Raw genomic sequence first — 6,000 nt, forward strand, 5'->3', positions numbered from 1 at the left:
GGGAAAGGTGTTTACATCATTCCTTGCTCATGTGGGACTCCATATATTGGTGAAATTGGTTGATCAATAAATCAAAGGATTTATGAGCACGCTGTTGACATCAAGCATGGTAGGTCTCGCTCCTCCGCTTTGGCAGAACATGTTATATACCTAGGGGGGATAATATGGGGTACGAAGGGAGGTACCCAAGGTAATAATGTAATAATGGGATGGGCCATAGTAATAAATAAGGTGGTTAACCCATATCATGTAAGGGACCACAAGTAGTTAATAATAATGTAATGGACCCATGGTATTAGTTGATGGTATGAGGGAACCATGGTAATGACCCATGGTATTGTATGTATGAGGCCTATATAGAGGCTAGAGACTCCAAGTCAAGATATAGTCAAGGATTATTGTATGAACAGGCATATGGCTTGTGGAGTGCTCTCCTTCCTTAAGGAGTGAATGTATGGTGTTGCCCTACCTTAAGGGTTTGATCAATAAAGAATCATTTCATATTATTTCTGGGTTATTTGCATTGTTTTATATTTTCATATCGGATCTATAATATTTCTGGGTTAGATCTATAACAATTGGTATCAGAGCTATAACAAGTGGTATCAGAGCTATAACAAGTGGTATCAGAGCACTTTCTTGGGCACAAAAGTGGAGAATTTTTTTTAATTTTTTGCAGGATTTCGGGGGCGGCGAGTTTGCAGATCAGATCTGTATGTTTTGGTGCAATATCTGCAAAATCTAATTGCAGATCTGTATTCTTTGTGAAAAAATAGCCGATTTCAAAAAAAAATCGGTTGAATCGGAGTCCGGATGAAGGAGATATCGCTGATCTAAAAATCAGTGGGGTTGCAGACAATTTTTCAGGGCAGCGAGTTTGCGGCGCAGATCTGGATGTCTTGGTGCACGATCTGAAAAATCTAATTGTAGATCTGGATTCTTTGTGAAAAAATACCCAAATTCAAAAAAAAAATCAGTCGAATCGGAGTCCAGATGAGGGAGATATCACTGATTTAAAATCAGCTCTTTTTTGCAGAAATTTTGGTGACAGCGGGAGAGTTGCAGCACAAATCTGAAATTCTAGTGTCTGGATCAAGATTTCTATCACATGGGAAGATGCAGAATGATTGTTCTATTTCTGAAAATAGGTTATAATAAGGATCCTGAGCAATATTGACGGAATTGTGACCATTTCAAATTTTCGCCAATTTTTTTGTGATGGCGGGCCTAGATCTGAATTTGAGGGACTTGTATCCATTTGATGGCTCTCATCCAGCCAAATGGCTAGCACAAATGGAGAAATGTTTTAGATTGAATTACATCATGGATGATGAGACTCAGCTGAGTGTGGGAACAATGTACTTGGACAATGAAAAATTGCAATGGTGGCAAGAGCATCAATGTTGCTATCGAAGGCCCTTGACTTGGGACAAATTCACAAAAGCTCTCATGGACCACTTTTACCTTAAAGCTAATCTTGTGGATAAGCTCACACAGACAGACACACAACCTAGCAAAGATTTTATTTTTACAGGAAAGAAGGAAACCAAGGAACCTAAAGGGTTATTTTCTGTTGGTATCTCCTTATTACAGGTTCATGGATTGATTCAGAAGGAGAAAATCATTGTTTCTATAAATCCTAGTTGCAAGCATAATTTCATCAATGTTAATTTGGCAAACAAATTGCATGTTCCAGCAAAACAAATTGAAAATACACAGGTTGATGATGAGGATGTTCAAATTTATAAGGATTTGAAGCTTTCTATGGATAAGTATGTGTTGCATGGTGATTTTTATACTTCAGAGATGGATAATATGGATGTTGTTTTGGGATATCCTTGGATGGAATCTGCGGGTACTATCAATATTAATGTGCAGAAGAAATTCCTGAAGCTCTGGTATAAAAAGAAGAAAATTACATTACAGGATATTTCCATTAATAAATAGGTAGAGTCCAAGGAGGCTGAAGGAGAAGATGTTCCAGGGTCTGACATATTAGATGATGAGCCAGTGATGATAGACAATCAAACACAAACAGAGGTTGAAGCAGAAAAGGTTACAGGTGTTGATACATCAGAGGAGGGCTCAGTGGTTGAAGTCATATTGGAAAAGAAGACACCACAACAGGCACCACAGCAGGGTGAATTAAAGAAAAAGACACCGTGGGTTAAAACTTCAACATATCATCACCCACATCACCCCGCAAGAAAACAACCAACAAGATGGCAACCAATTAGCCACAAGGACAACAACCCCTGTATGACGAATAGCGAGGAGCGAAGATCCACCTACTACACATCAACATAGAAGAGCTGCCATGGTCAACTTCCATCTCAAGCAAGCGAGGCACCAGCGAGATCGAGGGTTCACCTTTCTCTTGGATGGCTAGATGCACGTGCATGGTACCAGTGGACTACTCTTTTGAGTAGATCTTATTATTTGTGTTCTTCCCATGTTTCGGGGACGAAACATGCTAAGAGGGGTGGAGTGTTATATACCTAGGGGGGATAATATGGGGTACCAAGGGAGGTACCCAAAGTAATAATGTAATAATGGGATGGGCCATAGTAATAAATAAGGTGGTTAACCCATATCATGTAAGGGACCACAAGTAGTTAATAATAATGTAATGGACCCATGGTATTAGTTGATGGTATGAGGGAACCATGGTAATGACCCATGGTATTGTATGTATGAGGCCTATATAGAGGCTAGAGACTCCATGTCAAGATATAGTCAAGGATTATTATATGAACAGGCATATGGCTTGTGGAGTGCTCTCCTTCCTTAAGGAGTGAATGTATGGTGTTTCCCTACCTTAAGGGTTTGATCAATAAAGAATCATTTCATATTATTTCTAGGTTATTTGCATTGTTTTATATTTTCATATCAGATCTATAATATTTCTGGGTTAGATCTATAACAATTGGTATCAGAGCTATAACAAGTGGTATCAGAGCTATAACAGAACATGCAGAAAAGACAAATCATCACATCTGCATCAAAGAGGCTAGGGTCATTGCAAGAATTGACCATTTTCATCATCGTAAATTAAGGGAGGCCTTGGAAAATGATAAAAAGCCTATAAATCTAAATAAAGATGATGGTTGGAGTATCAACAGGGGTTGGGTCCCTGCACTATCTTCCTAGTTTTTTTTTTTAAGACCTTTTTATTAATTTTGATTAGAAGTTTTTATTTTTATTTTTTATTTTTTATTTCTTTGTTAATAAAAATATTATATATTTTTACTGATTTCTTCTCTTTATATATTATTATTATAATCAATATTATTTATAATAATAAATTTTATTACTAATTATTTTTAATAATATTATTTATAATAAATTATTTCTTATTATGGAATAATTTTATTTTATCAATAACAATTTTTTTAGTCAAATTACATTATAATGTTAATGTATGTTTTGTTTGGTAATATTATTATTATTATTCATTCTTTTAATAATATTATTTATAATTAATTCATTTTAAATAAATTATTTCTTTCTATATAATAATTTTATTAATATTAGTAACAACTCTTTAGTCAAACTAGCTGTTATAATCTTAGTCGTTATAATTTAAAGGCTAGTTGATTTTTCTCTACATCTATTTATTTCGATGCCTAGATTGGATTCCTCATCTTGTCCTGAAGATGAACCACGCTAGTGGGTTTGAAATGTGTCAACTAGATTTTCTCCTATATGATTTTTGCCGAAATATTTTTTGTCAAATAAAATTACTTAATTGTTATTTATGTTTTCTATCATAAAATTATATATACTCTTGCAAACTAATTATGTTTAAAAGTAATCTGTTCAATATTGATAATATGGAAGCGGGTTGTCTTTAGTGAGACCTTTTGGAAGCTTTTTTGGTGGGTTTTTCCGGTCTAATTTCTTTAAATTCGGCATGAATTTATTGAAATCACAAGTTTGATGTGTAACCCCTGCACAATCGAAGTGCCCTAGGGGTTTTTCAGGTGTTGAATCCATATATACAGTGAAAAAACCAGTTTAAATAACACAAATCAAGATTTCACCTCAAATTTTTCTATCGGATTCCGACACCGAAAAATCCAAAAAGTCACACTAAAGACAACTCCATATGGAAATAATTTAAAAGTAATATGTTCAATATCAATAATATGAAAATAAATGAATGATAAGGAAAATGAGTTTGGTTAGAAGTTGTAATTGATTTTTTTTAAATAGTATTAATAAAATTAGAATTGTTTTTCTAAATAATGTAAACTTAAAAGTATTAATAATAAAAAAGGGATGTCATATATATAGAGAGAGGGGTTATTAGGTTTTAAGTATGTATGTTCCCCAAAAAATTATTATGTCTAGAGACGTTCTCTAGCCTTGTATGTTAGAGATGTAATGTAAACATTTTAACTTGGTTAAATTAAAAATATAAATAACTCTATAAAAATAAAACCAATCTAGATCCATCTTAACTCTGGATCTACCAAGCGGAGAGGGATCAAATCTGTTTTCACTCTAAAAGAGGTTTGCATCTCAAGGAATTCGCTCCCTCCTGACACTTGGTAGATCCGGAGTTAAGATGGATCTAGGCTCGTTTAATTTCCCCCCTTTAAAAAGGTTATATTCCACATGAAAACCATGCGTCAATACCATGAGTATTTTTTATGTTTATTATTTTATTTTTATAGGGTTATTTTTATTTTTATTTTATTTTGACCGAGTTAAAATGTTTACATTACATTACGTTACAACATCTCTACCATACTGGGTAGAGAGCCCCTCTCGGTGCAATAATAAAGCCCTGTGGTATTCATGTTGAATATAGCCTATTTAAAGGGGGCAATTAAACCAGCTTAGATTCATCTTAACTCTGGATTTACTAAGTGTCGAGAAGGATCAAATCTCTTGAGATGCAAACCTCTTTTAAAGTAAAAAGAGATTTGATCCCTTTGGTGCTTGGTAGATCTGAAATTATGATGGATCTAAGATGGTATATATTTAAAGAAGCATGCAAGCAAGATAAGAATGAGATACATTATATAATATAAAATGTTAATAATTATATAAATGTATTATCTAATACTTATTATTACTTTTTTAATATATAGGTAATATAATTATATTGTATATAATAAATATTAAAAAAGCACATTTAATATTAAAAATATATATAATTTGAATAATACATGAAAATATGTTTTTAATAATTATAATATAAGGTAACATATTTCTTTTTTGTGAATTAAGGCTTTATTCAGAAAACAGATTTACCCGAATTTTCATGAGTTTCCAAAGAGACCATATAGGATTCAAACTTCCCTCAACATGCTACACGAGTCTATTAGACCAACAAAGGCGCCATTCACATCAACTAACTAAATACTTGCATACCCTACATTACAGAAGAGCCTAGGCCAGAGTTGGCCTTAATAATTTCCTTACTGACCCGCACAGAGATACCATGCATGTCCCAAAATACAAACAACTTCAGTGACATTCACACCACAAAGGGTCTACCCAAAAAATAGACTTAAAACCATACAAAATTTTAAGACCCTTATAGTCGATAACCAAACCAATACCATATTTCCGCAACTAGTCGATGGCCCAATGACAAAGATACCAAATGATATGCTAAGTGCCCGACCGAGTGGGCCAGGAATCACCATGTTGACCAACATACAACGAGGAGAACAAAAGAGATTCCAAGCACACTGCATCATGAGCCAAGAAACTTCATTGCAACCTTCATGTTACATCACCTTCTGACCAAGCTTACTAGTCATTTTCCGAAGAAGAAATATTTATTGGAGCCCCCACACTAGATCCAGGAGGATCCATTAGGTACCCCCCATCTGATTTACATGCAATGTGGCTCTCTACATGTGCCGAGTAGGAGTGAATTATATCTAGGAAAAACCTCCAATTCCTGAGAATTCTCTTAATGTCCTCCAAAGATGAGAAAATAGTGTACTTGTCGATTTTCTTTTCCTTTAGGACCAGGCGTAA

This window comes from Pinus tabuliformis, chromosome 3_2 (assembly GCF_031772625.1).
Source record: "Pinus tabuliformis cultivar Carrire ecotype Pingquan chromosome 3_2, CPIR1, whole genome shotgun sequence".
NCBI classification, from domain to species: Eukaryota; Viridiplantae; Streptophyta; class Pinopsida; order Pinales; family Pinaceae; genus Pinus; species Pinus tabuliformis.